Below are 12851 nucleotides of genomic sequence, written 5' to 3' on the forward strand. Positions count from 1 at the left end.
GTTATAAAGCAGAAACTAACACACCACTGTAAAGCAATTATACCCCAATAAATATGTTAAAAAAAAAAAACAACTTTTTTCTGTAACTTGGCCCTTTTTCTGCCTTTTAATATATGCCCTAATTTTAAAATAGCAATTTTAGGGTTTGGGACTGAGAAATTTCAAAATGGTAAAAATCAAATGCTGTAGTTGAAAAAATAGTCCAAGTTATGTTCCATTTTATTTCTTTTTCCTTTATGTTAAAAAAAAAGAACGATGTATTACAAAATAGGCAAGAACAAATAAAATAATACCAGTTGCAGTGGGAACACTTTGAAATTAGTAGTTATAAAAATAGCCTTATTTTCTACTGAAGGCTACAGCATATTTTAAAATGAGAAACTCTATTAAATGGTATTAGTATGCTTGTGTTTCTCAATGAGGAAGGCATATAAATTCAAGACAGGTTGTTATGTTGGACAAAGATGCCATAACATAAAATAAAATGAGTACTTGTGTGGGTTTTGATTTCTAATTTCAAAATTCAGCATGCTGAATTTATGGCTTCTCAGATACAGGCATGGACCCTAGTATCTGGTCATAAAAGGTTTAAGCATTTTGGATAGGGATAATCTCCAATAAATAGGATGAAATGCCAGCCTGGGTTTTACAAAGATCATTTTGGTAAAGAAAATTTACGAGTTCACTTAAACTACTTGTGGTTCCACAGTGGAGGAGGGTTCCTGGAGAGTGGTGTGACTTGCTTGCCAGAGAGAATGTAGACTTGGAACACCAATCTTCTGCTCTATCTTCCATTCTCTTTCTTCCATTCTATTATATTGAAGCTAATGGTTCCTAATTGTCAAAAGGAATCAACTAATTCAAAATCCACAAAGCGCTATACCCTACATTTGGCCTTCAGGGTCCCCCATGGGTGAATGTAAAGCCAGTGGAAACAAGAAGTGACTTCCTCAGACAAACCGGCAATTCACCCCAACATAATGAGCCTTGGAAGACATGTAGGGTCACAAGCTTTAAAAGGTCAAAATTCATTTTACATTCAATCCACTCAGAAATTCAAGTGCAGTTAAGTAAGCTGTGTTGATTAATTCCATTTCTTTAAGCATGCAAAACCGACATTCTTCTGTATGGTTAATCACAGGGGTTGCAGTATCTACTAAATTACTTCACAAACTTAGAAATCACATATATTCCTAGTATGGAAGCCCAAATTGCTCACCCAGTCCAGCTTTCCATCAGCAATAAAATTTCCACTATAGCTTAAAAAAATTAGTTGGCATAATGAATAATACACAGGAGACCTAGAACATTCTCAATTTCTTTTTACTTTTTCAGTAATGTAGCTGCCTGTGCTCCTGTTACGAAGAAGAACGAGACAGAGTTGGTACAGTGGCCAGTGGTCTAGGATGACGATTTTAAAAGCCCTAGGAATTAATTTAGGCCCTGGGAATGTGGTGTCAGCCACTTGTCATTGGCCAACAAGTTCAAGAGCTCTCACCCTCACAGACGACTGGTCCTTCCTGTCATAATATAATTAGTAATCTCATTATACTAACGATTTTATAAAACATATCCCCATCTATGACCTTAGCCTTTGCCATTGGTAGGAAAGATATCATGTTAGTTAAACAGGATTTTCTTTTCATATGTTCCACATTTTTCTCACTCATTAAAATCCCTGCTAATATAGAAGCGTATATTTTTCTCTCATGTCTGTCTCTCTGCAGTCATTATTCCTTTGACAGCACTTCTCATCTGCAGCTTCTTTATCATATTTCTTAAACCTTCTAGTATCATTTCATAAAATTCCTTTTTATTTCCTTTCAATCTCACTGTCTGCTTTTCAGCTCATGGGCACTTTTTATTCCCATTGCTCCCTAACTAATGAATCTTTTCAGTCCTTCTACTATCTAATTCTTAGGCCTCAACAAGATTTTCAGAAGTTCAGACTTCAATGTTGTAGGCCATTCCAACTTACTTTTCTGTGTAGAGCAAGGAAGTCTGCTGTGTTTAATTACGCTGTCTCTTAGGATGCTCCCAAGTGCACTCGTGAGTTTTAACTCTTCTTTCTAGTGCACCAAAATGACTCAGTTTCTAAATTCACTTCCAAAAGGACCTACTAAGTGTAACATCCCTATTCTGCTGCCATCTATAAAACTATGTCTATGGAGCAGCTTATGGACTCTTGGGTTGTGGGGTTTTCTTTTCTATTTCTCAGCCTTAATTAAGCTTTTTTGATTTTATATCTCAAATCTACCCTTTTTTAAAATTTAATTGTAGTTGATATACAATATTATATTAGTTTCAGGTGTACAGCATAGTGATTCAGTATTTTTAATAGATTGTACTTCATTTAATCATAAAATATTGGCTATATTTCCTCTGCTGTACAATATATCCTTGTAGCTTATTTTGTACATAGTAGTTTGTGCTTCTTAATCCCACACCCTTATTTTTGCCCTTCCCCCCTTTCCTCTCCCCACTGGTAACCACTAGTTTGTTCTCTATAACTGTAAGCCTGTTTCTGTTTTGTCACATTCACTAGTTTGTTTTATTTTTAAGGTTCCACATACAAGTGATAACATACAGTATTTCTCTTTCTCTGTCTGACTTCTTTCACTAAGCATGATACCCGCTTGGTCCATCCATGTTGTTGCAAATGGCATAATTTCATTCTTTTGTATGGATGAGTAATATTCCATTGTGGAGATATCTATCCTCACAGTGGCATATATATATGTATATCTCACATCTTCTTTATTCTTTATTCATTCATTATTCTTTATTCATTCATCTCTTGATGGACCCTTAGGTTGCTTCCATATCTTGGCTATTATAAAAATTCTGCTACGAACACTGAGGTGCATGTATTTTTTCAAATTAGTTTTATTCGGATATATACCCAGGAGTGGAATTGCTGGATCATATGGTAGCTCTATTTTTAGATTCTTGAGGAACCACCATAATGGTTTCCATAGTGTTACGCCAATTTACAATCCCACCAACAATGTACTAGGGTTCCCTTTTCTCCACACCCTCGCCAACATTTGTTATTTGTAGACTTTTTGATGATGACCATTCTGACAGGTGTCACGTGATATCTCACTGTGGTTTCGATTTGCTTTTCTCTGATGATTAGTGATGCTGAGCATCTTTTCATGTGCTTGTTGGCCATCTGTTTATCTTCTTTGGAAAGATGTCTATTCAGGTCTTCTGACCATTTTTTAATTGTTTTTTTTTTAATATTGAGTTGTATGAACTATTTTTATATTTTGGATATTAACCCCTTTCGATCATATCATTCAAATCTATTCTTGACCTGAGATGACAAGTTGCCATTCTATAACTGACCCAATTAATCCTAACCAGTTCCTTTCCACTTAGAACAGGATGCATTCTATATCAGCAGGAGAGGAATGGGGCCAAATCTTAGTTCACCTGTGCCTCTGACCTCCTGCTGGAAAGAACCAGCCACACGCAGTGGTCCCCTGTCCAATGAGATTTCTGAGGACTGGCTCCAATTCCAGGATTTTCCAGACAGTACATGTAGTAGGTAGACTGCAGATTCTGGCTTTGGGTGTGTGTAGATTTGCATCCCAGCTCTACCTCTTACTAACTGTGGGATCTTAGGCAAATTATTTAACCTCTCAGATCCTTGACTGCCTCTCAGGGCTGCAGTGAGGAAGAAAAGACATGCATATAACACAGTAAGGGTTAGCTATTATTATCTTTATCAATAGGACTTCAACAAAGTGTTAATTGCTTCTCTTTCATTCATTTAAAGATGTTGGCGTTTCACAGCATGTTGAGGTTAGAATAACTTCCATGAGTTTTCCTACTTTTTTTTTTTTTTTTTTTTTTGGCTACACTGCGCGGCATGTGGGATCTCAGTTCCCTGACCAGGGATTGAATCCGTACCCCCTGCATTGGAAGCACAGAGTCTTAACCACTGGACCGCCAGGGAAGTCCATGAGTTTTCCTACAGCTCAATCTCTATAGAACCTTTATATTTTAGATACTATTATGAAAAGGACCATGTGGAAGAAAGGAAAACAATTCAAGACTAACAGGTGAAAAATAATCCTTGTTACCCAGACAGTATGTTTCTACAAGATGGAGATTTTCTTTCATTTTTCTTTTCCATCAATTCAATCACTAGTCATTGTAGGCAGTACCATGCTACACTCTTTGGAAAAATCTAGAGAAGTGATAACCCATCTCTGACTTACAGATGTCACAAGGTGATTCAGGAAACCAGAGTGGTTGTCTATACAGAATGGAATATGATTAAATGCCAGCAGATATGAGCTGGAAATTATGAGGGGCTAGTTTGGTGCTCTAAACACAGCTGATCTTCAGGCAAAGCTCCTTAACTAATACCAGTAATAGTTTATAACCAATCCCATCAGAAAGTATATGCCTGGCATTCCCAGATAATAATTTTCAGAACATAAAAATGTGTTGTCCTTGCCACTAATACCAGTAGGGTCTGTAAAAGTTGGCTTCCTGTTTTTATCTTAATTAACAAATAAAACAAAATAAAGGGACAAAAACTTGACACACCGCATCATAGGAGAGCTGCATAGAGAGCTAGAGCAAGATGAGTGGAGTGAGGGTCATTTTACCCCCAGGCCCTCGCAATTGCTATAATTCATAAATATTTGAGATTCTGTGATACTCTGACTTTATGTTCCCGTGAAACAATCTTATCAGCAAGCTTCCCTCCAGTGTTCACCTCTACAAAGGCACTTTCTTTCTCTAGATTCTTGTCATTGTTCCCGTCAACTGCTGATGAGAGATCAACGGCCCAAACATACCCTGCAGCCTATCTACCTGGAGCACAGGATCTACCTGGAGCACAGGAAGCTAAGAGAACACAATTTTTTCTTCTTGGATAAGTGTCTCTCCTTTGTTACTTTATCCTCAGGTCTATGAACCCCTCTGGCTTGAAAAAGAAACACTCTTAAGAATCTTAATATGAAAAGAGGCCAAGAAAATATTACTATTCCTGAAGCAATATCCAGTTATTATAGTAAAAAGACAGAGAAGATCTGTGTTGGGTAGAAATCTCATTATCCTGCAGGATATTAAAATCTTGGTATCAAGGTTGTCAACAATGTGATAATAAATGTAGCCCTAAGAGTGATTGCTTCTTGAAATATATCTTTAAAGATCATTTATAATTCAATAATATCTCTACTACCCTGACTGCTAATATTAATTAGCAGTCCACTGCATTTATCAACTGCATACAATGAGAAACTCCGGGAGTAAGAAACACAAAAATGCAGAGAAACCAGAAGGAACTTTTGCAGGACAGTTTTTATAAAGGGAAAAATCACCTTGCTTTTCTTTGACTTCTGGTTTCTCTGTAATAATAATAACCACAAGGAAGCTACAATTTCAATAGAGAAGTAGAAAAGATATAAAGAATACACTAGAAACTTACTATAAAACTGAACTTGACTTCTATATTCTAAGTTTAAAAATAAAATAAAACCAAAGATTATAAGGAGATCTTCTGGCACCTTTAGTCAGATAGCCCTTAGGCTAAGATTCAAAGTTGTTAGGCAGAGCTTTCTTAGAAGATTCCTGTAGACATCTGCCATGCTCCAAGAGCTGAAAGCCAGTATTATCGAAGCCTGTAGGACAAGATTCACAATGGTATGTAAGGCTCCCAAAGTTCCCCAAGTTTGGGACATGGACCAGTGTATGCAACATTCAAGCAAATAACTCAAGAGAAAGACCTAAAAATGCTCTGTACTATTTATTCAAAAGCACAAGGTATGTCCCCCAGAATGTCATAACCAGTAAAACAGTTAAACTCCTCTGTATGTGTCAGAAACAGATCATTCCTATCTTACACAAGCTATGTCAGAAAATAAACAGAAGCTCTTGCCTGGCATTAATCTTTACTAATAGTTTCAAAGATATAAGAAATTAAGAGGCACTGGAAAAGCAAAGAGAGGTCCTGTACCTCCCACATCTCACCCCAGAGCCATACTCCCCAGAACCACAAAAATAAATTCAAAATGGATTAAAGACCTAAATTAAGACCAGACACTATAAAACTCTTAGAGGAAAACAGAGGAAGAACACTCTGACATAAATCACAGCAAGATCTTTTTTGACCCACCTCTTAGAGGATGGAAATAAAAACAAAAATAAACAAATGGACCTAATGAAACTTAAAAGCTTTTGCACAGCAAAGGAAACCATAAATAAGATGAAAAGACAACCCTCAAAATGGGAGAAAATATTTGCAAAGCAATCAGCGGACAAAGGATTAATCTCCAAAATATATAAACAGCTCATGCAGCTCAATATTAAAAAAAACAAACAACCCAATCAAAATCAAAAAATGGGCAGAAGACCTAAATAGACATTTCTCCAAAGAAGATATACAGATTGCCAACAAACACATGAAAGAATGCTCAACATCACTAATTATTAGAGAAATGCAAGTCAAAACTACAATGAGGTATCATCTCATACCGGCCAGAATGGCCATCATCAAAAAATCTACAAACAGTAAATGTTGGAAAGGGTGTGGAGAAAAGAGAACCCTTCTGCACTGCTGGTGGGAATGTAAATTGATACAGTCACTGTGGAGAACAGCATGGAGGTTCCTTACAAAACTAAACAGAATTACCATATGACCCAACAATCCCACTATCGGGCATATACCCAGAGAAAACCATAATTCAAAAAGACACATGCACCCCAATGTTCACTGCAGCACTATTTACAATAGCCAGGTCATGAAAGCAACCTAAATGCCCATCGACAGATGAATGGATAAAGAAGATGTGGTACATATATACAATGGAATATTACTCAGCCATAAAAAGGAATGAAATTTGGTCATTTGTAGAGACGTGGATGGACCTAGAGACTGTCATACAGAATGAAGTAAGTCAGAAAGAGAAAAACAAATATCATATATAAACTCATATATGTGGAATCTAGAAAAATGTTACAGATGAACCAGTTTGCAAGGCAGAAATAGAGACACAGATGTAGAGAACAAACGTATGGACACCAAAGGGGGAAAGCAGGGGTGGGAGGTGGTTTGGGATGAACTGGGAGATTGGGATTGACATGTATACACTAATATGTATAAAACAGATAACTAATAAGAACCTGCTGTAGGACTTCCCTGGTGGCACAGTGGTTAAGAATCCGTGTGCCAATGCAGGGGACACGGGTTTGAGCCCTGGTCTGGGAAGATCCCACATGCCACGGAGCAACTAAGCCCATGCACCACAACTACTGAGCCTGCGCTCTAGAGCCCGCGAGCCACAACTACTGAAGCCCATGTGCCACAAATACTGAAGCCCGCAGCGCCTAGGGCCCGTGCTCCACAACAAGAGAAGCCACCGCAATGAGAAGCCAGCGCACTGCAATGAAGAGTAGTCCCCACTCGCTGCAACTAGAGAAAGCCCTCACACAGCAATGAAGATCCAACACAGCCAAAAATAAATAAATTAAATAAATTTTTAAAAATTGTTTAAAAAAGGAACCTCCTGTATAAAAAATTAAATTAAATTAAATTAAAATAAAACATGAAAATGAGCACTGAAAAATAAATAAATAAAAATTACAGGGGAAAACATGTTCTCTCAGATTCAGAAATAGTATTTAATAAAAGTCAGTACATGTTAAGCATGTATCCAATAAATTAGTGACAAAACATATTTTTAGAATTCCTATACATGTTCCTTACACGTTATAAATATTTTAAATTACTCAATATTTATTAAAATAATTTTTAAAACTCCTAAAGCCTATAAGCAAGGAAAAACAAATTGATAAGTTTGCAAAAGACATGAAGTCAATTTACAGAAGAAATCTGAATGGAAAAAGAAATTGAAATGCTCAATCTCACTAATAATAAGGGAAATGCAAATTAAAACAACAATGAAATACTTATGATTGTCAAATATAAAAAAGCAATCCAATCAGCTGGGCCATATTCAGTAGCATTGAAGAGGTACATACCTTTGAACCAGCAATTCTCCCTTCTAAATGCTACTTTAAGCAAACGCTTTTACATCTTCACAGAGACCTGTACAAGAATATTCACTGCAGCACTGGTGGTAATATTTAAAAACTGGGAAAAGTAGGAGAAAATAAATTGTTTTTGGCATATCCAAAATGAACCAATTACATCTACTTTGTCTCAACGGATTAAAAAATATATACTGAATGAAAAAAGTAAGTAGCAGAAAGATAGTGGTCGTATAATACTGTTTATACGAAATGTGAAATTGTGCAAAACAATATTTTTATTGTTTATGGATAGATGCATATTTATTAATGGCATAAAAAGATGTATAGTTATGATCAACACAAAATTCAGGAGAGCAGTTACTTCCAGGAGAGAGAAAGGAATAAAAATGAGATCAGAGGTGGCTTCTATGCTCCTCTTGTATACTCCCTAAAAATCCTAAACAAATATGACAAAAGGTTTATAGTTAATAAAGCTCATTTGTGTCATGCTGGTGGTCATTTTCTTACTCATTATTCTTTCTATTGATTTTAAGGAAATATTAAAAGACTGTTTGGCAGTTCTGTGTCTGAATACAGGGTCTGCTGATGGCTGGGATTCATTGAAGGGCAAGGGAACCAGGAGTTCCCAGTACTCTGGGATTCCCAGATACCAAAATGTCGAGGGCTTTTCTCTGGCAACTTTCAGTCTCTCCTCCAACCTAGGAGTGAATGCCTGCTTGCTGAGAAGCTACCGGTGAACAGGGAAGGGAATGGGGATTCTACTCTCCCAGCACCATGTCTGGCCTCTCTGATGCTCTGGGGTGCTGTGGGACACAATGGAATCTAGTCCTCCTCATAGCACCCATGCCCTGGGGCAGTGGCTTTGAATTCTGCTCTACCAGTCACCCTCCCCCCACCTGCTTTCCATCAAAATCACTCAGATTCAGACTCTCCACTTCACTTTGTCGCTGTAGGCTTATCCCCCTTTTGTCCCTTTACTATTATTTTAAGGGGGTCTTTGCAGACCGAAAAGATAATATGTGTGATAATCTGACATCCTGAGCCCAAATGGATAATGGATCTGTATGAAGAGAAAAGTGAAAAACAGAGGGTCTTGCTGTGGACTGAATGTTTTTGCCCACACCACACCCCATTTATATGTCGATGTGATGGGAAATGGACCCCAGGGCCTTTGGGAGGTAACTAGGGCATAAAGGTGCCCTTACCAGAAGAGATTAGAAAGAGCTTGCTTCCCCTCTCTGCTCTCTGCCACGTGAGGATATGAGGAGAAGGTGGCCACGGACAAACCAGGAAGCTGTTCTTCACCTGACACCAGATCTGCCGGCACCTTGATCCTGGACTTCCCAGCCTCTAGTACTGTGAGAAGTCAGTGTTTGTTGTTTAAGCCAGCCGGGCTATGGTATTTTGTATCAGCAGCCCAAGTAAACTAAGACGGTGTAGTAGAAATGTCCTGGGTGACTTGGGTATATTTTCATGTTTCTGCATATGCAAAAACTAGCAGATATGACCCAATAACACAAAACCAATATGGAAAAGAGGAATGAGAAATTTCCTTGGAGCTGTGTGCAAGTAATTTCCTGGACAATTCCTGCCCCTAGTCCAATAAGCACCAGTGCTTTTGATCTCATGTTCCATAGACAAATACCCTGCTTAGGAGCAAAATAACCCATGTCACAACTGCCTTAGTTAGTTAACTTTCCAATCAATGAGGAGCTCTTCATGAACCATACCATGTACCACAGATGGAGACCTAATGATTGGTGTATATTGTATACCTAAAATGTTTTTAATGCCAAAGGAATATTTTGGCAGCAAAAGTAATACCAAAGAGAGCGTTTCTAATTACAAAATTCACTCTAGAAATTATTCAAATAAATTAATAATCCAATAAGACTTTTGAAAATAAATTCATTTACCCTTGAGTTTCTAATCTAATGTATAAAAGTGCCTGCTAGAAGTGAAACATTTAAGAAAAATATCAAAGGATAAAAGGATGACCCTAAGCAGTAGCTTAGGCATGATAAATAACCTGAGAATATTTTCTGAATTTTGTGAAATGTTGATAGCTTGGGGAAGAATTTTCCATGCACTGCTCTCAGGGTAGAAAGTCAAGTTCTCTTTGCCCCATGTGACCTTCAGAGAGCTTCTTCACACTGTTTGGGCCCCTGGACTGGAAAACTGAGCTCATCCAGAATCAGCTGTTTCATTGCTCACTGAGAAAACATCGCGGTTTTCAGCAGATTTGGCATCCAAACTATGAAGTGGTTTGTTTTCAGTGATGTCGTTCTCCCTGCCTACCGCTCCCATACACACACATAAACAGGTATTCATCATAGAAAGAGCTCGTGTGTGTGTGTCTGTGTTTTCAGCACACGAGGCAGAGTGAACCAAACCTTTCAAATGCTGCACTTGTTCAATCATCTGGAAAAAACAAAAGAAGTAATTTACATTTTCAGTTTAAATAATGCAAACCCTCTCATCAGAAGATGACAAATGGTTTAGGAACACTGTCTCTGACAAACACTACAAAATCACTCTGTTTTTCAGAATAAAAATGCATGCTGCACACAGGTCAGTAGTCTTTCCAGCATCAGCAAGGAATGAGCTGAGCTAATTTCAACACCACAGTTTGTGTCTCTCCCAACAGTGACTGGGTAACAGCCACGTGCTGACTGTGTGTATTTTGCTGCTAGCTGTACCCCACAAATGGCAAAGCATCCCACTGCCAGAGACAGATTTGATTTCACATAATTTATGCTCAGCCTGATTTCCCTTTCATTCTTTGTTTAGATGCCTTCATTTTAATCTTATGGATTCTTTATGATCTTTCAGCATACACCTGTCCATCACTACAGCCTCTCAAATATCACAGGACCTCTGCTGAAGGGGATGCTTCTGAAGAATTAACTCCTTCAATCTTTCAACATTTTCCAAGCCATTTATCTTGCATTCTAATGCCAATGAACATATGGCACATCCAGACTGATGTGAGGTGCGCTTTCATTATCAGGTACATTCACGTCCCCCAATACCTCCTATACCACTGCTTCTCCTGTCACTCATCATCACAGCGACGGGGGTTGAGCTGACAATCTCTCGTTGCCTCTTATCCTCACCCTCAGCAGCCCACATTCTTCCACATCATTCTCCACACTCAGGATCAAGGCAGAAAACTGAGAGGCTAGGAGAATAACTCCTCATTACTTTGGAGGACCTAAAATCCATCCTGGATGGTACCTTAGTGTTGGAGCTGGCAAGAACCTAGACCCTAAATCCTTGTGTAAGAGTCAGGGTTCTCCATAGAACCAACAGGATGTGGAGATAGATACATACATACATAAATACATACATAGATACACAGATAATAAGGAATTTACTCATGCAATTATGGAGGCTGAGAAATTCCAAGATCGGGGGTTAGACCCAGGAGAACCAATGGTGTAAATTCCAGTTCGATAGCCAGCAGCCTCAAGACCCAAGAAGAGCTGAAGTTTCTATTCAAATCTGAAGGCAGGAAACATACCGATGTCCCAGCTAAAGCATTCAAGCAAGAGGAGTTCCCTTTTTTTTGAGGGAAGGTGTCAGGTTTTTTGTTCTATTCAGGCCTTCAAATGAATGGATGAGGGCCACCCACAATAGGGAGAGCAATCTGCTTTACTCAGTCTACCCCATTCAAACATTAATCTCATCTGAAAACCACTCACAGACAAACCCAGAATAATGTTTGGCCACATATCTGGATACCCCACGGCCCAGTCAAGCTGACACACAAAATTAACCATCACACCTTGGTTTACAATCTTAGCTGTAAACTAGAATCAATTGAGAGCTTTTAGAAACCTCAAATCTGTACCCCAGATCAATTAATTCAGAATCTCTCGAATGTGAACTCATTTTTAATGAGTATCCAGGCAATTGCAATATGTCCAAAGTTGAGAACTACTGCCCAAGAGATCACCCTAAACAGAATTATCCTTTTTGCTATGTAATATATCATTTGCACCTGAGCAGGAAAAAGTAATTGTTGACTATGCACACCACCTGTTGGGCAGGGTGTAGAGCAAGTGAAACTCTTGTACAGTGCTGATGGGAATGTAAATTGGTACAACCAATTTCGAAAACAATCTGGCAGTTTCTTAAAAGTTAAACATACACCTACCATATGCTACAGTCATTCCACTGTAATTTATTTATGCAAAAGAAATGAATACGTCTGTCCATACAAAGATGTGCACACCAATGTTCACAGAAGCTTTGTTTGTCATATCCCAAAACTGGAAACCTCTCTAATAACCACCAACACGCAAATGGACACATCAAAACACATTGCATGGGGGCTTCCGGGAAGATGGCGGAAGAGTAAGACGCGGAGATCACCTTCCTCCCCACAGATACATCAGAAATACATCTACACGTGGAACAACTCCTACAGAACACCTACTGAACGCTGGCAGAAGACCTCAGACCTCCCAAAAGGCAAGAAGCTCCCCACGTACCTGGGTAGGGCAAAAGAAAAAAGAATAAACAGAGACAAAAGAATAGGGACGGGACCTGCACCAGTGGGAGGGAGCTGTGCAGGAGGAAAGGTCTCCACACACTAGGAAGCCCCTTCGCGGGCGGAGCCTGCGGGTGGCGGAGCGGGGAGCTTCGGAGCTGCGGAGGACAGCACAGCAACAGGGGTGCGGAGGGCAAGGCGGGGAGATTCCCGCACAGAGGATCGGCGCCGACCAGCACTCACCAGCCCGAGAGGCTTGTCTGCTCACCCGCCGGGGTGGGAGGGGCTGCGAGCTGAGGCTCGGGCTTTGGTCAGAGCGCAGGGAGAGGACTGGGGGTGGCGG

The sequence above is a fragment of the Lipotes vexillifer genome, unplaced genomic scaffold (assembly GCF_000442215.2).
Source record: "Lipotes vexillifer unplaced genomic scaffold, Lipotes_vexillifer_v1.1 scaffold1332, whole genome shotgun sequence".
NCBI classification, from domain to species: domain Eukaryota; kingdom Metazoa; phylum Chordata; class Mammalia; order Artiodactyla; family Lipotidae; genus Lipotes; species Lipotes vexillifer.